This window comes from Triturus cristatus, chromosome 9 (assembly GCF_964204655.1).
Source record: "Triturus cristatus chromosome 9, aTriCri1.1, whole genome shotgun sequence".
Taxonomy (NCBI): Eukaryota; Metazoa; Chordata; class Amphibia; order Caudata; family Salamandridae; genus Triturus; species Triturus cristatus.
This window is the reverse complement of record NC_140592.1, coordinates 369,682,202-369,709,731: the sequence shown is the minus strand read 5'-3', so window position 1 is coordinate 369,709,731 and position 27,530 is coordinate 369,682,202. Positions and strand designations below refer to the sequence as shown.

Sequence of the window (27,530 nt, the reverse complement as noted above, 5' to 3'; positions counted from 1 at the left end):
ATCGGGCAATACAGGATTTCCCAGCAGGGAAGGCACCGGGACCAAATGGGCTGCCGGTGGAGCTTTTTAAATGTACAGCGCGTATAGTGGCCCCATACATCCGGGAAATGTTTAACGAAGCGAGAACACAGGGGTGTCTACCAACAGACCAGCGGACTGCAACTATCGTAGTAACTCCGAAACCGGGTAAACCAGCCGATCAATGCGGCTCGTACCGGCCAATATCTCTCTAGAATATGGAGGTCAAAATACTAGCTACGGTATTGGTAAATCAACTGCTGGAACCAATCACGACCTTGATCCATCCAGATCAGTCTGGTTTTATGCCCTGTCGGAGCACCAGGCTTAATCTTCGACGCTTAATATAGAGTGATGCATCTAGTAAAAACTAATCTGGGGGTAGAAGCGGCATTACTATCCCTTGACGCACGTATGGCGTTCAATAGCATAGAATGGCACTACCTAATCAAAGTCTTGAAACGATTCGGGTTTTGCCCCCTATTCCAATCCTGGATTAAACTGCTATACAAAGCTCCCCTGGCCAGGGTCCGAGTGAACGGTCTGGTGTCTTAATCTTTTGCTCTTCATAAGAGAACAAGACAGGGGTGCCCTCTCTCCCCAATACTATTCGCACTGGCGTTGGAACCATTGGCAGCATGGGTGAGAGGGGACCCAGTGATATCCGGTATTTATGAGGGGGGTGCTAATGGGAAGAAAGACTCTCGTTGTATGCCGATGATGTTCTCCTGTATGCGACAAGGCCACGATTCATGGTGAACCGGTTCTTACACATTTTTAAATTATTCAGGGGCTACTCAAGGTACCAGATAAACTGGGATACATCTCTCCTGTGCATGTTATCAAATTGACACCCACCAGTACTAGGGGCGGAAGTCAAACTGCAAGTTAGGGACAATTTTAAATACTTGGGGATACAGATAGCCAAAACAGACGCTGAATCTTGCGGGGAACCTGCAGCCACAGCTAGACAGGTTAAAGAGAGACGTTGCCCACTGGAGAACCTCGCCGATGTCCCTTATGGGGAGAGCGGTTCTCTTCAAAATGATGTCATTACCCAGAATGCTATACATTTTGCAGAACACACCGTGTCCAGGCCCAGATAAATTCTTTAGGGAAGTGGAGGGTGAGCTAAGGACACTATTATGGGATGGAGGGGGTGCAAGGATTGCATTAACTAAGCTACAGAGAGGCGTGTATGACGGTGGCCTGCCCATACCGGACATTCGGAAATACTATTGGGCATTGCAGTTAATGGTTATCAATGAGTGGGTGTTTATGGACAGGAACGATCCGGCATATCCTGTGGACCACTGGGCGATGGGTTGAAGGGGATACTTGGGTGCGCTATACATACGTGAGGCGAACAAACACATGCCACCACATACTAACACCGTGATAAATGTGTGGACAAAAGCCACTAGATTCCTCGGTGGGCTAACAGGCTGACGGAACAGATCCCCCTATGGGATAGTGATATGCTAAGGGAAGTAGGTAGGCTACAAGGGTTTGGTAAATGGAAACTAATAGATGTAGTATGTCTAGGAGATATATGGCGGGGACAGGCACTGGTCCCGTTCTCTGATCCGCAAAAAAGAGTATCAACTAGCAGATTCAGAACGATATGGATACCTACAATTGGGACATGCGCAGGCATATAAAAGAGGGGGAGCAGCTCCCCGAATAAAGCCCACTAGAAGATAGACTACTATTATGTCTGATCCCCGAAAAGGCACTGTCTTGCACGTATAAGAAGATCATTAACAATTCACCAGACCCCCTCACAAAGTTAAGAGAGGCATGGGAGACTGACGTAGGTTTACTTGAAGATGATGACTGGATGGAAGCTGTGCAAAGCCCTAGGGAGGTTGCGATCAGGGCATGATTCCGACTGGTCCCGTTGAGAATACAACACAGGTCTTACTCCACTAGCACACTTATGTTCAGGTTGGGTTGCACCCTCACAGAGGATTGCCAGAGGGGCTGTAAGCAGAGGGGCACCTTCTTCCATATAATCTGGGACTGTCCGATTAAACAGCGGTTTTGGGGGAAGGTGATGCGAGTAATGTCAGAGGTCCTTGGGCTCATAGTACCTATTAAGGCGAGGTGGCATGTTCTGTGTGTATCTGGGAAACAAACGTGGCCTAAGTTTCAAAAAATCTGGTTGCTAGTGGCTGCAATGGTGGCCAAGAGAAATATTGCCGGGGCTTGGGGAGCCAATGAACCACCGACAGTGGCTGGTTGGAAAATGGACATGGATTGGTGTTGCGCAGCTGAGAAAACAATTTATGAGAGCCGAGGCTTCCCGAAGGGATGGGAAAAATATGGAGCCAGTGGGATGTATATAGGAATCTGTAAGAGCAGTTGGAATACATAGATGGGAGGGGTTGGGAGACTAGGATCAATTTGGGTAAAAGTTCCCGTAGATCTCGGTTAAGTCAGAAATGATAATATACTACAGAAATGTGCCATGTGATGATGTGTATGTATTACTAACCACGAAATGTAGTAATGCTTTTTACTAATGCTGACGTTTCTTTAATAAAAAGAAGTTTAAAAAAAAAAAGAAAAAGCGTACCCAGGAAGACCCAGGGGGGTGATCCCAAGAAAATGGGGTCAGGCCCACAGAAGGAAAAGGAGGCAGGTAGTAAACCTGCCAAAGAAATTCCCTAAGAACCCTCAGGAGGGGGTCAAAACCCAACCCACCTCTAGCCAGCAGAGTAGTTGGGACCCAGGTCTATAAACATTCTTACATAGAAGGCTGAGGTTCGACTGTCAGCAGCCAGGGCACCACAGAGGGGATGTGGCCTGTCCCAAGAGAAAGGTTACCACTGGGCTGGCCTGTACAGCCTTAGAAAAGGACCTTTCATATGAGAAGGTCCTCATTTTTCACTGTGAAAAGGGTTCAGATGGTAAGCTGTTGATCCCTGAGGGTGATGGTAAACACTTCCAACACCTCAAGGTAAATAGAATCCCGACCACTACCCTGAGAAACACAGGTGCCAGTCATACACTAGTGGCTGACAGGTTAGAGTCCCCAGATGAATATTTGCCACAAGAGGTAAGGAGAGTAAGGGCAGCCCAGGGGAGGTGTGGCCTTAGTCACCCGAGAATTAGGGGATACCCTTAGTTGACCTCCCTCTAGATTGCATCCTATGCAATGACCTCCCCTTTTAAAAAGGGTAACAGTAGGAAAGGAAGGCTACTCTTAGCAGGAAATTCAGGGAGCCATGGGCATTCTACCCCAGTAAGGGGGAACACCCAAAGTTGGCACAGGGAAGGTCTCTCCTGACCCCAAGATGTCCTAGAGAGTCAGGCAACTGTTCAGAACCAGGGTGTCACCCCTGAACATATTTGCATTTAAGCAAATGCTTTCTCCCGTCCCCGAGTAGTACAAGGGAAATCAAACTCTGCAGAACATACAGTGACCCTCCCTAGGCCATGGGAATAAATGTCAGATGAGACCATCTGTTTAAGGAGGAAGAAATGGAACTTCCCCTGGCTTCATGCATTTATACCATTACGGCAATCACCCCCAAATGGATCACAGCATAGACGCTCAATTGTGTGTCCTCCGCAGCGGCCATCTGCTTTGTACTGGAAAAATGTGTTCTCATCTGAGTAACAATCAGACCTCCCAGATTCTAGGGTCCACCTCCTCAGAGAGTTTCAGCTTTAGTAAACCATTTGTATATGTGCCCTCCATGTTTAGTAAATAATGAGAAAATCACACACCTAAAGTTATTGAAATTAATTTGAATACCTCATCTGCCAGTAAAGGGCAAAAAAGGTTGGGAGCCCTCTTGAACAAGAAAACTCTCCCCAAAAGGGAAAAATATCATATAGTAGGGGGAAAAAACAACCTTAAACCTATTTTCTTTTCTCTGTCTTTTTGGTCAAAAAACTATCCACAGTAACATCTGTTAAATTAAATAAATTATAAAATTCCAAATAAATACACTAAACCTCCTGTCAGACGCTCTATGCATGGACATACTATGCATCTCCCGATCCCCAAAATTTGAGAACTAAAAACAATCAACCGATGAACGATACACGCACAAGACCACAACAGTAGACTTCAACGCGATAACTGCCCCTTTGAAACCGCACTGCCCTTTTGATGTCGCTCACACTCTTTGTCTTTAAGGAGTCAGCGTGATTCCTTGTCTTGATGCAGCATGATTGCAAAAATCACAATACACAACAGGTTTATACACAGAAGACACAAAAGGTGGAAAGTACACATTAGACACAGTGACACATGATACAGAGACAAGTGAAGTAGAAGCACCGTAAAAGCATGCTTTAAAACTTGAAATAAAGTAAACACATTTATAAGACAACACTAACACATATAAAGGAGTTGAAATAATAAATGTGAATGCATATGTTGCTTATTAAGGTACATTGATGAAAACTGTGATGCTAAGTGAAGTGGCTTTGTTTTTCATGCTTTTTACTGAGAATGCACCAGTTAGAACAGTCAGCGCAAAAATGTGTAGCAATGAAGTACAAGCTTGATATTTTGTAATATGATATTAGAGACTATAGTTTATGAAATATTAAACAATTTTGTAGGATGAAATTAGAAAATGTGCATTTATATGAATATCGCGACATTTTGTGGTAGTAGGGTATTTCTAACATTAGCCATTTTCATGCAATAAAAATTTGTGAAAGTTCTACATATTCTTCATTTGAATTGATTTAATTACATTATCTTCAAAGTAAATTAGAGCTCATTTCATTTAAACATGCGATGCTAACTTGAAGACCTTCTCAAAATTATTTTTCTCTAGTGCGGACCTTTTCCCTCATTTAATACAATGGTTCATTTTGCGCTAGGTCAATGTTTCTTTATTGGTTCTGTACATGCTACCCCTGACATTCCTGAATGTTTCTTCAATGTTTACAGTGAAATATTCCTGTGGGAATAGAATTTCAACTATGCTTATGGACAGACTACATTGTATCTTTTTATTTGATACTAGGCTAGTTTGGACTCACAATTTTTCGTTTTTCAGGACTAGCATAAGAAACCGCCTGGATGTTTCAACTACCTTGGGTGACAAGGCCTGAACATGGACATGTGATAGTATTTCGATGGTAATGTGATGCCACGCCACTGGACATTGCTAAAAACTCTATAAAAGAAGAAACCCCAGAGGAGGGGCAACAACCTCCAGTCTGATTTGTCCTACTTGAGACCCGGATGCTATGCTGATCAATCTTTTACTTTGGATTGTTTGTCGATGCTACAATCTGTAGCTGTCGGACTGAGACCTTTTTTGCCAAACCATTTCTATTTTCCATTATATCTTTAGCTCTAAGCTAATGGACTCACCCCTAATGGACTTCAAGTTGGATCCTTTCCCCTTTTTCCAAAGGACTTGAGCTGTTAGAAATTTGAACCATTCTTCCGCCTTAAAGGGTAGAGGGACTCTGTAAATCTGCAAACTAAATTTTATAACCACTCTATAAAGATTTGACTAATGTTTGGTGCTTTAATGCAAGCTGTGATATTCTTGACCGAAGTACTTACAAAATTGCTTATTTTAATGAATTTTGATTCTTTAATACAATAACTAATTAATCTGAATTTTGTCTGAGTCTATTATTGAGTCTTGTTGGTTCTTCCATTTAAACTGTACTACTGTACTGTACAGCATCCTACAACAGCATTTATCCAACATTTCAATCTATAAATTAAGAAAAAGCACGATGGGGTAAATCAGGGGTCTCCAACCTTTTATGAAGTGAGAGCTACTTCTACTCAAAGAAAGTCTTCCTGAGCTACTACCCAATTTTAGAACTGTAAAACAGTGACTGCACTATGACCACCCTAAGCAGGATTATCAGTAGTTATCACCCAAGTACTCCAGGTGCGGTTGCCATCAGAAATGCCAGGAAAACGTTCCATCAACATAAAATGCCTCCACCTGACTTATGAAGTAACATTCAAATCTTGACATGCCCTACGGCACTAAAGACATAAGTACAACAGTAGGTCTCCCCAGCTTAACATGAATTATCATTCATCAGTTTAGTTTCTGAAAATGTACATTTTTCTATCAAATACCACTTTCCACTTTGGGCAAACAAACTCAATTTTCCAGAAGGAAAGCCAGAAACCATATATCAGTCATGACCATTAATATTCCAGGAATAGGTAAATGTAGGCCAGTCATGCTCCTAGTATGTAATGATGGCTGCCAGTATACCACAACTTGACCAAAAATACCCGAAATAGTAAAGGATGACCATTATTATGCCATTGGCACTATTATGCCAGAAACTGACACAATTATATTAGAGCTAACACCCTTATAATGGGGGCTAGCGTACACATTTGCTGGGGCTTGACACCAGGCGTAGCTTTCAGGAAACAATAGTGTTTATTATGAACTCACATAAATGCTGATGAGTCTCTTAATTTTCTCTGGTCTGGATCATGCCCTGTTCTCCTCAGGTCTTGAGCTGATCATGCACCCAACTGTCACATTTTCACTCTGACTCCTGCAGTCCCACACTTTGGTGGGCCAGCACTGATTACTGCACATGCTACTGCTGCCTACTTCTTTCATGGTCCACTTTTCACACACATGTTGTGATTGATAAAGCAGGGACTAGTACATGGTCAATCTCCTTGTGGCTTAGATATATTGAGATTGGATACAGAGTGTCAAGTGGCAGGCCCTATACGCCGATACAGTGTGTGTTTGAGTGTAAGTATGAGTTACTGCCATAGGTTTTGGTGACTGTCACTCTAAGGGTCTTGAGATGAGCAGTGCTGCCTTCTTTAATAGGCACCTGCTCTCTAAATTTTATACTGGGCTTGACTTCACCTCTGAGAGCTACTTTGAAGGTACTTGCGAGCTACCAGTAGCTCCCGAGCTACTCGTTGGAGACCCCTGGGGTAAATGAACAGTGAATAGAAATGGTCTATTATCATAAAGACAACTATTTTCTGTTAGAGAAGTAATAGTGTTATCTCAGGCAGGCCTAGTTTTCCAAGGGATGGTGATGTCATACGGTCTGAATGCCTAGTATGTTAACCACGTGGGGTACTGAGCCTTTTATGCTCCCATATTGTGATGATTTTTTTCTCTCACTTTAAAAGGTTTGTATTCTTTTGCTGTTGGGGATTACTGTAAAGAAGAACTAGTCCTACTCAGGCCTCTGGAATTGTAAGGTAATATACTTCTTTTTTTTCTAATGCACAGTATATTCCAAGGTACAATATTACCACGAACTTGAGTATACAAAGGGCAGACGGCCTATCACAATGGCAAACCACTACCAGAGCCAAGATTTCAAATCTCTAGTCAATATTTGTCAAAGAACAAACCTGGGGTTAATACATGGCCCTTGACGCCTCCTAAAAAGAACTGAACATTCAGTCACCCAGCGATGCAGGGTAGGGTAACATCAACTACAGCACAGGTTACACTACCAAGTAACCACCGCATTTACACAACCACCAAAGACCAACCTATTGGCAATGTGACACTATCAGCATCACACATGCACACCCTAAAGCCACAAGGATTCCCTCTCTGACTACTCTACCCATTACAGTGTCAGATGAGCCCTATTCAAGCCTGGATTACATAATATATCAAGTGAAAACCTTATCTGAAATATGGAATACTCCATGTTACTCCTAAGAGACACAACGTGGCACATGACTGTCAGATTTGCGTTCAGGGCAGCTTTACACAGATCCCATAACATAGCTCAGTGAGATAAATGCTTACTAGTGACATCACCGGGTTACATTTTGAACTCCAGCAAGACCAACTCAACACTCGCCCCTTCCTTACTGATAAATTGAGTACATTTTAATTAGTAATAGTACACCCTGTTATTCTAGCAATTAGGAAAGGTAGAAATGTGGTATGTAATGCCACAGGAAAAAATAAGTTCATTTCTGTCACAGTGGATTCCAAGAACTTGACATGCGACTTTTTCACACCAAACTCTGCCACTAAACTAGGCCGCATGTGCGGTCTTAGTAGGCTCGCTATAGATGTGTGTAGGGCACCTGCACTATTTGCACTTCAGATCTGCAGGGAAGAAGTCTACGCACATATGTAGTCCTTTATTGAATTCACCAGAGCCCTTTTTGTGTTCCAAAGAATAGTTTTGTTTTTAAATAAAATAAGACGCATCATCAGCAAAAGACGGGTGGACAATAATAATAATAAATGTTTCAATTCATCCGGAAATAGAATATAAAACGTAAATAGTCGGAATTAGATGTCTACATCGGAACGGGATATATTGTTATAATTAGCGTATACATAGGAGGGAGAGATGGCATATTGTAGAAGAAAATTAATTTGGCAGCTAAATTAAACAGATAATATTAAATCTAAAGGAAGCACCTAACATGAGAGAAAGAGAGCGGGACCTTGGGCATCAATAAGCTCAATACATGTGGGCTATGAAGTCATCAAGAGTGCTCCATTTTTTTTGATGTTCCAGGATTCTCACATTGACATGGGTAACTTCGGGGAGAAGTGACCCATGTCCACCAGTATGGAATGGCACACTGTTGGACGACTTCCAATCAAACAGTATGATTTTATGTGCAATGGTTAATAGATGATCTATCTAGAAGGGCCACTGCCTGAAACGTCTGGTGGTGACGGGGTTGCATATGAGCCCAATGGTATTAAAGCAAAGTCTAAAGTGATGTTTGTATTGAATATCTTTTTGAGTTGATTGATTATGCTATGCCAATATGGGGTCGACCATTTACAGGTCAATCAGTAAAGGGTTCCAGATCCCTACAGGACTCCTTGCATGGCCAACAAGCTTCAGAGTCCAAAATAGCTTTTTAAGTTAAAATTGTTAGAGTCCAGCTCAGAAAATGAGATGCAATAAAACTGCATAGGTTTGGCGATGGAATAATTTTGTTTTTAAGCAGTTTGGATGACATTTTAGTCCAAGCCTTATCCGCGTACGAGAGTGAGAGAGTTTTGAAACTGATTTGACCACATCATCTGGATGAGGGAATAAAATTAGGTTTAAGGTTAAGCAAAGTTTATATATTTTGGACACTACATAACACCCCCCACCCACTCCCACCCCCGGCGAATTCCACTGAGCAAGTAAAATAAGGTAGGCTTCTGTAGGGGGGTCCCAGTTTGGTTATTTTTGATTTGATAGCTAAGATGTAAGAAATCAATTTAGAGAGGGAGTGTTTCTTCTGCAGGTTATCAAAGGTTAGGGCTTGGGTGCACGAAAAAACATCGAAATTAAACCAATGCTCTTGGTTCCCCGTGCAGGGCCTATGGTAGCCAAATTTATAGTCTGTTTTTTTTTTTATTATTCCATAGGGAGAAAGCACACGGCTTATACTGGAGGAGAGATTTCTATTTAGTACATGAAATGCACGGATAGTATCAGAATTCACTCCAGCCCTTTATCAAAGGTCAGTATTCATGAGCCCTTACACTACTGCAACAAATGCATGCCTGCTCCTCCCTGTAATGTGGTTCATTTATACAGAGCTGGGGGGGGGGGGGGGTCTCCTGCAGCTCGTTTGCCAGTGATGCTCGGATTGCTCCTTTAATCCTTCGCAGTACAGGATATTCCCTGGAGCACCGAGGTTCATCTCCCTTCCTGCTGCGCGACCTGTCCTGCCACTGTCCCCAGAGCACCGGGAATCCGGGCTAGAAATAACCCGGCCTGCACGGCGCGAGCTGCCCTGCACGGCGCGAACTGGGCTGCAGTCTAAACGATGTGGCAATAAAGAGTGAGGGGGAGGGACGAAGGGTGAGAAAGGATATCTCGAGGGCACGGTGTGGTGTGTGCGGGGCGGATTTGGAGTCAGTCCACCAGAATTCAGAGACAGGGTCAATTCGAAGTCCGTGCAGAGCATGGAAGGGGGAGGGGGGGGGGGGGTTTAATGTCCCCGGGGAGCCCAACAGGGAGAGTGGCTGAAACATGACCCTCAGCCCGGAGTCCAATGGTCAAACCAAGAGTGGAGCACGGGAAAAGCCGGCCTAGAGTCCCACTGAGAGCACAGAGGAGGCCTGCTGGGAGCTTACAAGGAAGAAATGCTGACTAAAGACTAGGATCCGGACTTCTAAACAAGAGTATTTCAATGACATCCCAATGAACCTATAGTTATGCGAGAGCTGCATAGAGCGCTGCTGATGTGGTGTGTCCATGAAGCCTCAACCTTCCTTGATAGGATGAAGGCCAGCGCAGGTCCACCCGGTTGGAAGTGTACTGGGAAGCAGTGTGGTGTGGAAGGGCACAACAGAAATGCTCCACTTAGTTGACTCTAAGCAACAGTCAAGTCCTGAAAAGCCCTAGCACCAGTCCAAGCACAGAGAAGCAACCTCCTCCCCAAAAAACTCAAAACACAGTCCATTCGTTTCTTCAAGCCAGTGTCAACTGGCAAAGCAGTTTTAGATGCCATGTCCAACGTGTCCTAAAATGAGCATCCAATCCAGAACACACAAGACAATGTGTTGACCTCTTTGCTGCTACTTCAAGCCGTGAGCGTGGACTTCGGGACCCGTGTCTTCAGGAACCTTTTTTCCGTAGCACAGACTGGGAACTTTGGGCATTCATGACCAGTCACCAGTGGTGGTGGGCCTTCTACACCAAGACACTAAGGATCTCTTTTCGGCTCCACCTCTTCCCATCAATGCTAGGGTTTGGGGGCGGGAGCTGGAAGGGGCCACAAGGGGAGGAGGGATCGAGTATTGGTCCACAATTCCCACCCCCCTGCACTCCTTTTACTTACCCCTGTAGAAAATTACCACTCCCTCACATGGGTGTATTACGAAAAATCTAATTCACAAATACCAGGCTGCTCGCTGCACCAGCATTACTTCTATTTTAGGATTCAATGGCCCAGGGATTAGCTGTCAGGTACTGTTAAGTCCTCAGCCCTTCTAACCCGCAGTCTGGCTGCACAATTCGCATATTTTACAGGTTGCATGGGTCTACTGGCAACCTCCACAATACAGTGATGAGTCATTCAACAGATTGTCTGGGCTTGGAAATATCTAAGGGTGTGGCATACAAGCAGCCTAAAATCCATGCATGAAGCACTCTGCATGTCATGTTGCTGGCTTTAAACATATGTACTTGGGTGAAGGGGATCTGACGGGAAGGTCAACAATGACAATATTTTTTAGTACAGAAAGAACAGGTTTAGTGTTTAAAGGAAGAAATGACGCTCAGCTAGTTAACGTATATGTGTCTCTAGTAACAACAAATTGGTATGGTGCTAAACTGGGAAGGGGAAACCCTAAAACCCCTTAATTTGCGCAGGAAAAACCCTACCACATGATAAAGATCAACAAAACCCGTGCACACATACAATATTACAATAGGCAAAGTAAATGCATAAAAACAGAACTGAGCCAAATCCAACAAAGATGTCTAGTCTTCTTTAATAAATTGTGAACAAAGGAGCCAGCAGACACGTGTTTCATCAGAGAGACAAAGGTCTCTGAATCTTCAGGGCTGTTTGCTCTATTTCCAGAACAGCATAATCCCTACACCGGTGATAATTCCATCCCGGTAGGGCATTAATCGGTCAAATGCAGAAGTCTCTATTAAGCGCGAACATAAATAGCTGCCAGGTGCAAGCCACTGATGGCATGAACGTAAAATCGGTACCCCACTCCAAGAACACAGACAAATGAGGCGGTAAACACGTATATCGTCAGGTGAACAAAGTAGTCTTAAATCAATGAGAATGCCATAGGAGAATCACGCCAGTACAATCAAAACCCCAAGACAGAATCCTGCCATGTGTTACAGTCGAAAGTTGTCTTAATGGAAATTTCCGGGTAAGACACGTGTGGTGTGTCTAAAAGACCCACTAGAAATTGGTAGAATCGAGATGTCCTGGCGGCCCCACTACAATCCTGGAGTACATGAGTATGACAATATGCTGAGTGCTCGTTGAGAAGGCAAAGTCTGCTTTCACTGTGAAATGCTGAGTGAGCAGTAATCTGTGCTACAAGGTACAGGCAGATCTCGAGGAAGAACTGTGCTGATGAAAAAGGGAACAGAGAATGCTTGTTGTGCCTGATGCAAGTAACGTCTAGAACAAACTGTACCTTGTTTAGTGCAAAAGGGTAATCTTATGTTGACACCTAACAGCCATCGTACAGAGTCCAAATGATAAGGTGTTTTGAACTCTATATGGTTCAGAGCTTCCTCAGTTTACACTGCACTGGGTTGGCACAGAAGGCAGCAAATGCATGTGAAAGATGCATTTGAGTGGATAATCCCGCCAAGGTCGGTGTTGTGTTGGTGGTATTTTCTACCATAATGTTATAGTTTCAATATCAACCGTGCAATATTGATAAACAAAATATCATCAAGCTACATGGATAAGAAGTTATTAGTAGTAAACAGACTCTCCCCTCAGGGTGCTTATCTTGAGCTATGTTGGTAGTTAATATCGCGGAATGTGTATGATCCTTCTGACATGGTTACCCCCCACTTTTTTCTGACTAGTCTGACTCGGATCCTGCTAAACAGGACCCCAGTAACTGTGTTCTCTCTCTAAATTGGACTATGGTAATTATGTTGCTACCTCCTAAAATGGCTACTGGTGTACTCTTCTAAGGCCTAGTATATGGTACTAAGGTACCCATGGCATAGGTACACCAAGGGTCTCCCATAGGCTGCAGCATGTATTATGCCACCCATGAGAGACCACTCAAACGGTAACTACAGGCCTGCCGCAAGCAGGCACGAATCAGCTGGCGGGTCCTGACGTTGCCCTACCATCTGGGCGGCCTGGGAGCACCGGACCTGGAATTGTATTACAGGGGGGCGCAGGGGACTCCGGCGCACAGTTGGATACATGGGGACGGGGCGGTCCCGTACCTCAAATTGGAGACTTTGTTCGCAGCGCCGCTCCCCGCTGTCATTTTCAAGCCACCGGACCGCCGAACGGGGTTCTTAGACTCTTTGAATTCAACCAGACATGCTTGGAACAATATATTACAGCGCACGTCGGGGGCGCAGCTCTATTCACCGGCAATGCCACTTGACTGGGCGGTGTGGCTGTCCCCCTGCAAGGAAGAGGGGGTGGTGCGGTCACTTCGAGCGTTGGGTGTACACACCATGGGAGACATGTTCGTGAACGGCGTGGTTAAGACATGGGAGGAAGTGGCCGCGTCGGTAGGGGGTGGCACGTAGTTGCAACGTTTCCAATACCATAGAGTTAGACATGCTTGGAGACAGCTGCTGGGGGATGACATGGCGGAACCACCGGAGGTTCCGGAGTTGTCCTTTATTATTAAGAACAAAAATCCCCATAAGTTGATCTCTACATTATATCGCACAGCGCAGTCGCAAAGGTCGCAGGAGTACACTAAGGCCCGACTGGCATGGCAGAGAGATCTTGAAATTACAATTGACGATGCCATGTGGGCATACTGCTGCTCGGGGATACGACGCATCTCCCTGCATGGCAGACACCGGCTTGTCCATTTCAAATTTATAAACAGGATTTATTATGCTCCGGAGCGACTACATCGTTATGGCCTGCGAGAAGAGTCGACGTGTGAAAGATGCAAGCACCCAGTGGCAGACTTTATGCACCTGGCGTGGCACTGCCCTGGCATACGCGGCTACTGGGAGGCGATCTATCGGCAGATAGCGAGGGTGGCAGAGGTGGAGTTGGCTCCAGATCCGTCTGTGGCCCTGTTGGGACACTCCAGGGTAGTACCAAGGGCGGCGCGACGTTTGGTAGATATGGGGATGCTGGTTGCGAAACGGCGCGTCGCGATGTGCTGGATGCGGGGCCCATTACCCACAGTGGCGCAGTGGAAACGTGATGTACTCTACTGTTGTACTCAGACAGAGAGGTTCAGTGTGCTGCTGCCGCCGCGCAGCCGGCCCAAAAACTTTTGGGCACTGTACGCGGAATATATTGGCTGGGGAGATACGGAAGCGGAAAGCACCCTGGGGTGTTCCAGCATGGAGGCAGTTCAGAGAGAGGATCCTGGGGAGAGTGCTGGTGGGGTGGAGGCATAAAAACCGCACTGGAGGGACCAGATTAGAGGTGATGAAGATCTTCAGGGATGCTTCAAGGTGTCGGGATGTGGGTGGGCATTGAGTGCACAACTACTGATACGGTGGCGGCTGACAGGTGACCTCAACAGTTTGAAATAGGTGGGTGGGCTGGGGGGGCCTGGTGGGATTCCAGGGCGGGGATAGGGGGTTTAGAGTTTAATGCCAAAGGTACGGAACCGGGAGCAACAGGATACGGGTAAAACATGCTTAGACCTTGCAACTGTCAGGGGGTCGCTCCTAAGACAAGGATTTCCGGTGAAAGTGAATTGGAATGCTGCAGGAGCTGTGCCGGCTGCACACGGTGATGCCCGGCCTCTGGGATGTGGGATAACCGGTGCTGTTGGGTTAATATTTGCAACACTGTAGCCGGCCCCCGGGTTGTAGGCGCAGAGATCTGTATGTTAATGTGCCTTTTGCAGTCAATAAAAATATTTAACAAAAATAAAAATTACAGGCCTGCCATTGCAGCCTGTGAAAGCTGATGCTAGCACCACTTACAAAAGATATAGGTTTACCTATATTTAAGGTCACTGCACTTAAAACCGTCACCCCTAAAGCAAGCTTTTCAATCCTGAGGGCAGGGTGCTTGCTTCTAAGTGTGAGGGTGACGCTGCATGAGCAAGACACCCCTACAGCCTTCGGAGTCCATTCTTCCGGGTTGCAAGTCCATCAGCCATTACGATACATAGAGTGGCCATGCGTCATTACGCGATGACCATCTCTAAACTGGCTATATCTAACCCCATCATGATTGGTATCAAACAGGTTGTACTCATACCCCCACACTGTAAGCTCCTACGGGAGGCCCTCAGTGCTCCCAGTACCAGTCTTCTAGACCCGGACAGCACAATATGGCTGCTGCCGACCAGAGACACAATTCTGCCCTCCTGCTGCAGAGCCACGCTCGAGCAGGAGAAAGCAGAACAATAGGTATTCTGTCACAGGGAGATGTGACCACCTCCCAGACAGGGTTCAGTGTATTTGGGCTGAGTGGGAACGCTTGCCAGCACCACTCAGTCTGTTTGAAGGGCACATTTGGTGCCCTCCTTGCATAGTCCAGTTCAAACCAGCTCAGGGAGCCATTGGCTCCCGCTCTGACGCAAAACTGGACAAAGGACATGGGAGCATCCTCCCCACTGTCTGACCCCTTCCCTGGGAGGGAACCCTGAATCGTCCCAACCCTTTCCCTAGGGTACTTAAGGGCTTACCCGAGGGTGGGTCCCTAGATTCATCGTGGGAGAAGATTAATTTCAAGACACCACTTCTACTTTGACCGTCTGGGCACTCTGGACTTTGCTGAACTTTGTTCCGGGCTTCAAGGCTGCAACTGGGATGACTCCTGCTGCTCCTGATCTCGTCGCCCTGCTCGTCTGCTGCAACATCCGTGCTTGTGCTCCATACAGGAACCTTCCAAGGCCTGTAGGCATCTAAGACACCTGGAGAAATCTCCCTTGAAGTGAAGGAGTCACTTCCCTGCATCTGCAGGCTCTGCAACTAAGCTGACCGGTCTGCTAGTCCTGGGCTCCCACGGACTCTGAAAGGCTCAGCAACACAGGTGGTGGTTCTTCACATCCCTTGAGACCAGCCCTGTCCTCTCACCAAGATTGAAGCCAGTATCTCTTGTCGGAGCCGCAGGAACCGAACCCTTGTACACCTCATCGACTTGCAGTTGCAAAGGCTTGCTGGCTTCCTTCCACCAAGATCTTCGGGCTCCAAGTAGCCCCAACCTCAAGCATCTCCTGTGACCAAGATCTTTGTCGTCATCGCATCACTTGCACAGCGGGCCTGCATCTTTGGTGAGCTGCTCAAGGTCCTCTTGTGACTCCAGTGCCTCCGGCCTGTGGATCCTTCGAGGGTCTCCTTTGATTTCTGCAGGCTCCCCTGTTTGCTCAGGCCTACCCTAACTCCCCCTGCTTGTGGGGAGTCAACTGGACCTTGCTGGTCCCAACACTGTACCTTCTTCACTTTCCACATTGGTTGTAGTTGCAAAGGCTTGTTGGTGCTTCCGACAGACCCGACCCCTCAACTCTCGACATCCGACGTGGGACAGCTCGTGCACAACTCCTGGTCTTCCACAGCGTCGCCTGGTCCCCACAGCTGCTGTTTCAAGGTCACCGCCAATACTCCTGCAACACTAGACTGCGGTGGGCATTCGTCTTCCAGACCTCCTGGTCACTTCCAAGTGGCATAGACTCTGACCCATCTGCTTGCAGGTACTTCTCATCCTGAATCCACCTTTGGGTTCCACCAGACACTTTCACCTTCTCCAGCAGCGGCATCTTCCTGAAGTCCTCCATTGAGTTTTACAGCGGTTTTCAACGCCACTTCACACCTATACACCAAACTTACCTAGGTATCCTAGGGTATCCATGGGTGTGGTGGCTCTCCAACCTCCTGTCCTCCACAGGGTTTCTTCAGGGTCCACTGAAAAGGGTACTTCTTTAACATTGCAACCGCAACTTACCCATTGACTTGTATTGAGCCCGCAGTCGTGTTCTCCATGGGGTTTCTGGTTACTTACCTCGGGTGGATCCTTGGCTCCCCGGCACTTCTACATTTTCTGGGTATACTCTTAACTTGAGTCGTGGTTCGCATACCACTATTTTAGTATATGGTTTGGTCTCCCGCTGGTGGCCACTGTGTATTTCGTGCTACTTACCTGTTTCTATTGAAAAGTATTGTGTGCATTCTATATATCTCCGGCTAGGATATCTGGATGTATTAGCGAGTGTCTTATAATAATTAAATATTTTTATAAATACACTGTGTGGTTCTTTTTCACTTAATCTATACCTATAAGATTATGTTCTGGTAAAACAAGCTGCTTTACACTCCTGGACTAATCCTGAAAGCTGCTCTTCGCAGCTACCACTTCGAGAGCTTTCTACGGTTGTCTAAGACCATTAAAATCACCATAAGGGTTGTCTGGATTGGTGCAAGGTGTCCACTTACATAAGTGTACACCATGTACCAAGCCAGCTTCTCACAGTGGTCAAGGGTTCTCTCATAGCTTGATTATGCACGCGCAGCAGGTCGCATGCCACCTACAATGCAAACAGCTGTTCCCAATACGTAAATATGCAAAACAACAAAGACATTAGCATCTAGCCTGGTACTTCGCAGCAGCCACCTTCAAGACTTGGCAGAGAGAAACGGTAGACGTAAAGCAACATGCACCATCAAAAAATGCCAGCAATGCCCCCAACGCACTGAAACCTCAGGGGTTTCTACAGAGGGACCTTAGGAAGAATAAAAGAGAACTTTATATCCATTTGGGACAGTTAAAAATTATGAGCACCACTGCCGTAACATGGACACTGAAGTGGGTCAACACCCAAAATTAGCACTGGAAATTAGACAATACTCAGTTGCTAATAATATCTCAGGAGGATATTCAGTTTGGGTATTTCATCAACTCCCTGGCCAAGTAAACCAAGACCTGTATTAAATAAATATGTGAGAAATGTATATTTCCTAATCAAGAATAACGGGGTCTCCTATCATTTCATGTTCATAAAATACCCCAGTTATAAAACGTGCCAGGCGCTTGTCTAGACTCTAGGGTGTACCAACGACACGTTTTCCGACAGACTGAGGCAACCACAAAGAGGGCAATCAAGTGAACAGCTAAAACTGCATGGAATAGCAGAACGTTTTTTATCAAACTAAAGAAGTTCAGGGAAAGGAGTGTATGGGCCAGAGAAGTAGGACATTAAAAAAGAGAAGCAAAGGTCAATTGAAACAACCAGTATGGGAGGAATCAGGCAACCACAAAGGAAAGGGAACAGAGCAGGTAACCAGAAAGGGAGGGGGCAGAGCAGGCAACCACCAAAGTGAAAGGGGTGGGGGGGGAACAATGAAGGAGGGGAGGTGGAAGAGCAGGCAGCCACCAAAGGGGGTATGGGGGTCAGAGCAGGGTGGGTAGAGCAGGCAACAGCCAAAGCAGTGAGGTGCAGAGCAGGCACCCGCCAAAGGGAGGAGCAGTATACAAGGCAACCATGAGATAGCAGTTCAGGCAAGGGCAGGGTAGCAGATCAGGCAAACGCAAGAGCTGGGCAGCGCATCAGGCAACCTGAAAGGGGTTGGTACGGATTATGCAATGGCAAAGGTAGAACATATCAGGTAACCACAAAGATAGGTGGGTCGGAACAAACAACAGCACAAGGATTGTAGAGCAGGCAAAAGCACGGATGGGCAGATCTGGAATCTCAATGGGGTGAGCAGATCAGGAAACCCCCAAGGGTGGGACAGATAAGGCAACCCCAAGGGTAGGGGCAGATCAGGCACTACCCCCCCACCCCCCAAGGTGGGGGCATTTCAGACAACACCCAAGAGTGGAGGCAGATCAGACAACCCCCAAGGGTGGGTCAAGATAAGGAAAGCCCGTGGGGGAGGGAGGAATCAGGCATCCGCAAAAGGGGCATAGAAGGCAAGGGGACAGCACATCAGGAAATCACAACGGGTGGTAGCAAATCAAGCAACTAAAATGTTGAGGCAAAAGACAAGCAACCACTAAGAGGGAGGCAGCAGATTGGACAGCTGCAAAAGGGGGATGATACAAAGTAGGAAAAGGCAAAGGGTGCAAACATTTGGAAATGGCAAATATGGGGGTATATCAAACAAGACGCAAAGAGAGGAGGGGCAAGGTAACCAACCGACAAAGAGCTGTAGTTCAGGCAACCGCATGGAGGGACAGAATACGAAAACCAGGGTAGTGGGCAGATCAGGCAACCTTCAAAGGGGCCACGTACAAAAAGGAGCTCAAGAGGGATACAGATCAGGTCCCCCAACACACACAGTATTACAACACAATATGGACCTGATCCTTTAACTGAACGTGATCATTGGAATTCCCTTCACCATTATTGGTCACGCAAACTTGTGTGAGTCAACAGCAGCTACAATTATACTGTCTGTTGTGGGGAATCCATGTTCGCCTTTATAAAAACTTGTACTCAGTCTCCCCCAGTCAATCCCGCCAACTATCTGTTTTGTAGTGCAAAACAGATAGTTGGCAACAGTTTGTCTTGGTTTTAATGTGAGCAGACCCAAAGCACATAATAAAATAGGTTAGCCAGTGGATGTCTAGCTCTTTTTATCTTTGGAATAGCGGTATTCACGTTCAGTTCCCGTTATTCCTTAATTGGGTTGGTACAGTCGGGCATACTGATTAGGTATCTGATTGCCGGCCTCACGATACACCACACTGAGCACGTTGACGTTTGACTTTTTCACACTTCTTTTGTTGTGGTTTGGCAGTTGCTGATGATGAGAACCTGAGTGTGCGGGTGAGAACCTATCTGCACACTCCCATGGTGTAACTCCCGTGAGGCACTGCTAACCTTTTCACCATTTTTCTCATCTGTTGACGCTTCACACCACTTGGTGGGATTGACTGGGGGAGACTGAGTACAAGTTTTTATAAAGGCGAACATGGATTCCCCACAACAGACAGTATCATTGTAGCTGCTGTTGACTCACACAAGTTTGTGTGACCAATGATGGTGAAGGGAATTCCAATTATCACGTTCAGCTAAAGGATCAGGTCCATATTGTGTTGTAAACCTTCAAAGGGGGCCTGGGTGTGTAGGTCAGGCAAAGCAAAGGATCAACCACACCCAAGGGGAGAGGGACGGTAAGGTATACCAAAGGGGTGAAAGGGCAGATCAGGCATACCCAATGGGAAGGGTTGATCAGTCAAATTGAAGGGGGAAACCCAAGGAGGGGCGATAAGGCAAACCCGGGGGGGGGGTCAAGTGAACCCTTGGGGATGGAGGGTGGATCAAGCAAAACCATGGGGCTAAACCCAAGGGGGGAGGGGGGTGCTGGCCGGGAATGGAAGCCAATCAGGCAAATCCAAGGGGGAAGGGTCGATGAGGCAAATTCAAATGAGAAGGGTCGATAAAGTAAATCCAAGGAGGGGTGGGGGGGGGGCAGATCAGGCAATCCTAAGGGGGTGTTAGGGCCAATTAGGCAAACCCAAAGGGGAAGGGCACGATCAGGCAAACCCAAGGTCGGGGGGGCGTGATCGGGCAAACCCAAGGGGAGGGCCGATAAGGCAAACCCAAAGGAGGGTGGGTCAGGCAACCCCAAGGGAGGGGGGGAGAGGGCCGATCAGGGAAACCCGGGCGGGAGGGAAGAGGGCCGATCAGGAAAACCCAAGGGGGAGAGGGGGAAAACTGCTGTTCAAGGAAACCCAAGGAGGGGGGGAGGGGAAGAGGGCCGATCAGGGAAACCCAAGGGGGGGAGAGGGGAAGCCAATCAGGGAAACCCAATGGAGGGGAGAGGGCCAATCAGGGAAACCCTAAGGAGGACGGGGCTGATCAGACAAACCCAAGGGGAGGCAATCAGGCAAACCCAAGGGGGAGGGGGATAAGGCAAACCCAAGTGAGGGGTCAAATCAGGCAAACTCAAGGTGGGATCAAATCAGGCAAACCCACGGGGGGCAAATCAGGCAAACCCACGGGGGTACAAATCGGGCAAACCCAAGGCGGGGTCAAATCAGGCAAACCCAAGGCGGGGTCAAATCAGGCAAACCCAAGGGGGGGCGCAAATCAGGCAAACCCAACGCAGGAGGGGCATGATCAGGCATCCCAAGCAGAGGAGGTGCACGATCAGGTAAACCCAGCAGAGGAGGGGCACGATCAGGCAAACCCAACAGAGGGAGGGGTGATCAGGCACACCCAACAGAGGGACGGGTGATCAGGCACACCCAACAGAGGGGGAGGCAATCAGGCAAACCCCACAGAGGGGGGCATTCAGGCAAACCCAACAGTGGGGGGGGGGCATTCAGGCAAACCCAACAGAGGGGGGGCAATCAGGCAAACCCAACAGAGGGGGGGCAATCAGGCAAACCCAACAGAGGGGGGGGCAATCAGGCAAACCCAACAGAGGGGGGGCAATCAGGCAAACCCAACAGAGGGGGTGGCAATCAGGCAAACCCAACAGAGGGGGTGGCAATCAGGCAAACCCAACAGAGGGGGTTGCAATCAGGCAAACCCAACAGAGGGGGGGGCAATCAGGCAAACCCAACAGAGGGGGGGCAATCAGGCAAACCCAACAGAGGGGGGGGCAATCAGGCAAACCCAACAGAGGGGGGGGCAATCAGGCAAACCCAACAGAGGGGGGGGGGGTAATCAGGCAAACCCAACAGAGGGGTGCAATTAGGCAAACCCAACAGAGGGGGGGCAATCAGGCAAACCCAACAGAAGGGGGGGGCAATCAGGCAAACCCAACAGAAGGGGGGGGGCAATCAGGCAAACCCAACAGAAGGGGGGGGGGGCAATCAGGCAAACCCAACAGAAGGGGGGGGCAATCAGGCAAACCCAACAGAAGGGGGGGGGGCAATCAGGCAAACCCAACAGAAGGGGGGGAATCAGGCAAACCCAACAGAAGGGGGGGAATCAGGCAAACCCAACAGAAGGGGGGGGGAATCAGGCAAACCCAACAGAAGGGGGGGGGGAATCAGGCAAACCCAACAGAAGGGGGGGGGGAATCAGGCAAACCCAACAGAAGGGGGGGGAATCAGGCAAACCCAACAGAAGGGGGGGCAATCAGGTAAACTCAACAGAGGGGAAGATCGGCAAACCCAACCAGGGGGCGATCAGGCAAACCCAACCAGGGGGCGATCAGGCAAACCCAACCAGGGGGCGATCAGGCAAACCCAACCAGGGGGCGATCAGGCAAACCCAACCAGGGGGCGATCAGGCAAACCCAACCAGGAGGAGATCCGGCAAACCCAACCAGGGGGAGATCCGGCAAACCCAACCAGGGGGAGATCCGGCAAACCCAACCAGGGGGAGATCAGGCAAACCCAACCAGGGGGAGATCAGGCAAACCCAACCAGGGGGAGATCAGGCAAACCCAACCAGGGGGAGATCAGGCAAACCCAACCAGGGGGAGATCAGGCAAACCCAACCAGGGGGAGATCAGGCAAACCCAACCAGGGGGAGATCAGGCAAACCCAACCAGGGGGAGATCAGGCAAACCCAACCAGGGGGAGATCAGGCAAACCCACATATGGAAGTTACAAAATGTCTTTTTTTTTTTTTAACGATTGTTGATGTGCAGGAGGGGTCGCCTTCCTGAACATTAACAATTCAAGGCGTTTTGCAAAAACGAGGAGAAATGAAGCATTTCTCCTTGTTTCGCCAAGTTGAGACCAAGTTTTCCCTGGTCTTAATTTTGGCGCTGCCTCCCATTTACGCTGCCCTTATAAATAGGGGGCCACGTCAAAATCAATGGGTGTTGCAGGGGAAACGCCCACCGCAACACCCACTGCCCACCCCTTTCACGCTAAGCATTGGGTGAAAGGGGGTCTTATTTACAAGGCAGTATTAAGCCACAAGGCGAAGCCCCTATCGCCACGGGAACGTCTCAAAAAGTGATTTTCCCATGGTGATAGGGACTTGTAAATATGCACCTAAAATCATTAGTAATTCGAGTATTGTGTGCACACGTGTGTTAATTTTTTTCGAATTACTGTTTTAATGTTTGAAATTTAAATCCTACAAATTGCTTGGGGGTCCCCGGCTTCCAGTGGTGACTCAGGAGTCAAAAGTTTGGGAACCACTGGCTTAGAGGACTAATGCGTCCACTGTAGGGGCCAGTGTTCAACCTCATGTTCAAATCCCAGTGGGTCCCCTCAGCCTTTCATCCTTTTGAGGTCGGTAAAATGAGTACCATTGAGTTGGGTAACAAACATTTGTTATTCAGTGCCAAGATACCCTTGGGTGAACGTGCGATTTACTAATACACATTATGTTACAAAGAGGGGCAAGATGAGATGACGGAGAGTTGATCTGAGACCCCAGAAATAGGGATGAAACTCAGACAAAGGACTGGGCTGGCCATTAGGAATAAAGGGTTAACCACCATGGGAGAGTTAGCAGTAGGAACCCGGACCAATATTATGCATGTAACAGGGCATATTTTTAACTCACTGTCCATACCGGGACAAGCAGACTGGGCAAAAGACAGAGGAGCAAGAACTAATGGGAGATGTAATCAGTTCAGGCAGGAAACAGAGGTACCTCAAGAAGAGGACAAAAACACACCTTCAACACTAAAGCTTCAAACACGAATAAAAGATTACACGAAGGGTAGAGTCAATAATTTGATGCAACACACTAAAACGTGAGAGGGCGCATTAAGGATGGGATGATTCCAGAAAGCGTGAACGGAACTAGGAAAGAGACAGCTCCAGCGGCAGCCCGACTCTTGGAACGGTCCTCTGAGCCCAGCTGATGCTGTGCATTTCCAGGGACTGCACAACACTCAACAATGGAAAGACTGGAGGAATACGCCTTGCTACTACGGCTGTCCTAACTCTCTTTTCTTGCTGTCTTAGAAGTAACATCTCTGCTGTACAACCCTTGCCTTGTTTTAATGGCTGCTGACCAAGACCATTGCCAAAGTCTGGATGAATAGAATATACAACTTAAAGACGAAACACTGAACTGCCCTCAGTGCTGGAGTGAAATGCTAACTGAGGCACTGCTATGGATCTAGGATGATCCAATAACAGAGTGGGGTGCCACGGAACCCCCTCGGCGAGGTAGTCCAAGTGCTGATTAGCCTGCATTGTTGTTGTTGGGCGCACATGGAAGCCCTTGCGAAACCTCTAGAAACTGAGGTTGGCGTGGCAGGACTGGAGCAAGCTTGTCAGCACCGTAGCCCCGCGACCCTCAGCAGGTCCCACCCGCCTCAGAATGATCACCTTACCCACTCCTCTGCTTCCGCCAGCTACAGCTGCTCCCCACCAAAGCAGGAAATGCTCTCTCAGCAACTAAAACAGGGCGAAGGCACTCCAGACATGGCTGACCCACCCCCCATGGAGCTAGACCAATAGCCGGGAGGGGGCGGGTTTAGAGCTGACGGCGCCGGTTTTGACTGGCTGTCACTGGGCCATAGCCATGGGCTGTGTTTTTATATGACCCCTGCCTGTGAGCCCGAGGCAGATGCGCTCGCTGGCTTTCGAAGCCGTATCCAAGTGTGCTCTGGTAATGGTACTTCACAGGAGAGGTGTGCGAGAAAGAAAAGTAATAGGGAGAGCTGAACAACTGAAATGCTTGGCCCTAAAAGCTCGAGCACGAGTCCAGCCTCCCAAATGTTTGCCATAATTATGCCAGAAATGTCATTTTAATATTTAAAAATATATATTTTTAACATTGTAATATTTTCTTGTACATTCCTCACCCTTACTTGCTGTGTTTGATATTGTGCTCTTGCCTTCTATGGTTTTACCCTATTTCTTTCAGTCTCCTGTTTATTTTTGTAACGTTCTATTTTGTAACATTTCGTCATGTAACGTAACTGGTTCTATTGTACAGCGCTCTGACACCTTCGGGTAAAGTCCGTGCTATATAAAAATGCATTAAATAAACGTCATGTGAACATAGGATAAGACTTCACATTTTTTTTTAAATAGCTGTCTTGTTTTCAGATTGCTTATACCATTCCATGGTTTCAGTGCACTTATGAACAGCGGTATCTAGAATAGTAAACTTTGATATGGTCGGTGATAAAAGGTCGACCAATGGGGTCGGGGCTAATGTGGAATCTGGTTTTCTTTTTACATAGCTTTTAATTTATTAGAATTTGAGTTGCGCAAACATGAACTGAATAGGTCTTTTTTTTGATTTTGAAATAACGTTATAATGCACCACGTGATCGTTGTGTTCTGTTCTGACTCAGCAGGGGGGGGGCTGGGGGTCGCGCTGCATGACCTGCCACTAGCGCGTAGCGCTGGAATGAGGAGCCGTCTCGTTTGATGGTTGGGCGCGAACTAGCTCCGTTCGCCCGCCCCTTTATTTTTATACATACGCGCTCTAGCCGGAGGCTAGAGTGCTAACTGTAACATCCCTCTACAACTCGGTTCTTGACAACAGTTCAAACATTATTCAGCAGCGTCACTTACTTGGCACGCAAAGTCTCGTAGCCGGCTGCTGGGCCTGGGGTTTTCTCTCAGCACATACCTCGAGTTCCCCCGATGGGCCGGGGTTTGGGTTGTTGGTGATGCCCTTCTCCCGGACTCACCATCAGGGCTCTCACCATCAGGGCTCTCAGTGTCATTCGGGTTCGACCCCGGGCCGCCCTGGGGGCTGGGACTGGGCGAGCTGGCAGGGGGAACCCCTGGGTCGTGTTCTTCCCTGACCTCAGTAGTCCCATTGGTGTCAGAGAGGTTCCTCACCACTTTGAACCACAATATGTTCCTGGTGACTAGTTCTCCTCCTCATCATGCAGTCACCATGGTTCCTTGCCTGTCGACCACTCTCCAGTAGCCCTTCTCATACCTCGTCTTGAATTTCCCTCCGGGCCTTCTTTCTCTGAGAAGCACTAGATCTCCGGCTTGGACCTCTCTGGGCGCGGCTCTCCGCGCCTCGCTGACTTTGGCGTTTCGCTCTTGGCGCCTCTGGAACGCCCTCTCCTCGTCGAAGGGCGGGGCTGTCCAGCCTGGGTCAACTGGTAGCCCGTCTCTACGATCCCCGTTGAACATCAAGGCCCACGGTGCTTGGCGGGTTGAGCAGTGGGGGGTGCTGCGATATTGTCCCAGAAACCGCTGCAATTCTCGCTCCGGGTCTATTTGTTCGGCCACCGCGATGCGCAGTGCTTTATTGAGGGTGTGCATGAGCCGCTCTACCTCTCCATTGGCTTGTGGCCACTGGGGTGTGATTCGCCGATGGCGGATGCCGTGCGATTTCAAAAACTCTTCGAACTCGTGTCCTTGGAATGGGGGTCCATTGTCACTTCGCAGTTCCTCTGGGCACCCGAACATTCCGAACACTTTTTCCAGTGCTGGGCCTACGTGTGTGAAAGCGGTGGAGGGCAATGCTTCGGCTATCGGGTATTTCGAGTAGCTGTCGATGATTACTAGCGTGACTCGCCCGTCGGGCAGGCTCCCGAAGTCCACACTGATTTTCTCCCACAGGCATCGGCCATGCTCCTCGGTTATGATAGGGGCTGGCGGCTGTGCTCCGCTGGTTATCTGGCAGGGCTGGCAGCTGCGAACTGCGTCATCTACAAACTCAACCATGCTCGGGAACCAGACTTTCTCCCGCATGCGAGCCTTCATCTTTTCCGTCCCTTGATATCCTTTGTGCGCTAGCTGTGTTGCTCGGGTCCTGAGGGCGGCTGGAATGACAATTCTGGAGCCTCGTAGGATGAGTCCTCCTCTGGTCACACTTAGCTCATGTCGTATCCTCCACATGTGTTGGAGGTCATTCCTCTCTTCACTAGTCCATGAGTTGGCTGTTTGTAGGAATTGCTGCCAGGTTCCCTCTAGGATTGTGTTTTTAACCTTGACCATCACGGGGTCTTGTTCGGCTGTTTCCAAGATCTCCTCCAATGTCAATGCCTGGGGACACGTCAGGGCAGCCACCATGTCCAAGTGACCTTCTGCCTCTTCTTCTTCATCCACCGGCGCGGGCCTGCTACCGGTCTCAGGGTGCTGGGATAGAAAGTCCGCTGGATTTCGGGATCCTGGCCTGTAGATTACGCTGAGGTGGTATTGCTGGAGGTTGATGGCCCACCGTTCTATCCTTGGAGGCGGGTGTGGCGCCGTTCCTCGGAAGAGGGGCACTAACGGTTGATGGTCTGTCACCACTGTGAACGGGTGTCTGCACACATGCAGATGGAAATGACGGCAACTCCACTGGATCGCCAGGGCTTCACGCTCAATTTGTGAGTACCGTATCTCCGTGTCCGTTAGGGCTTTGCTGGCGTATGCTAAAGCTGCTCACTGCCCTAGTTTTTGCTCTTGCGTCAGGACTGCTCCTAGCCCTACGGGGCTGGCGTCCACTAGGATCTCCGTTTTCTTGCTCGGGTCAAAGTAGACCAGTGTGGTCTGGTCTAAGAGAGCTTCCTTGATCGTTTGGAATGCTGCCTCTTCTGCGACTGTCCACTGCCACATCACATCTGTCTTGGTTAGGTGCCTGAGGGGTTCGGCGAGGGTGGCCAGATTCGGAATAAATCGTCCACAGTAAGTGGCCATACCCAGAAAGCTGCGGACCTCCGCCACTGATGTTGGGGCTGCGGCCGCTTTGATGGCGTGTGACTTCCGGGGATCCACTTGGATGCCTTCCTTGGTGAAGACGTAGCCGAAGAACTCGATGGTTTGCTGGAACAGCTGGCACTTATCTCGATGTAGGGTGACGCCATGCTCCTGCAGACGCAACAGCGTGGCTCGGACGTGCTTGTAATGCTCATCGACTGTCTTGGAATATATGAGGATATCGTTACTCACATTTAAGACACCAGGCAAACCGAGCAGAATGTCTTTGAAAGTATTTTGGAAAATCTCTGCTGCCGAGGATATTCCACAATTTAACCGTTTGTATCGTCTCAGTCCTAGATGCGTACTGAACGTGGTAATGTACCGGCTCTGTTTGTTTCGCTAGGGTGAGCTGGTGGTATCCGACGTTTAGGTCCAATTATGAGAACCA

At 48.2% G+C, this 27,530-nt stretch overlaps 1 protein-coding gene across 2 annotated transcripts in view; it reads right to left on the bottom strand.

Moving 5' to 3' along the window:
- ACY1 (aminoacylase 1) overlaps nt 1-23,943 on the bottom strand; it is a 134,556-nt gene extending 110,613 nt beyond the window's left edge. The window contains exon 1 of one of the 2 annotated variants that reach the window (XM_085625181.1): nt 23,812-23,943. The gene's annotated coding sequence lies outside the window, so the exon portion shown is untranslated. The remainder of the gene's footprint in view (nt 1-23,811) is intronic. The other variant, XM_085625182.1, reaches the window with a different exon arrangement.
- Nucleotides 23,944-27,530: the final 3,587 nt, after the last annotated feature.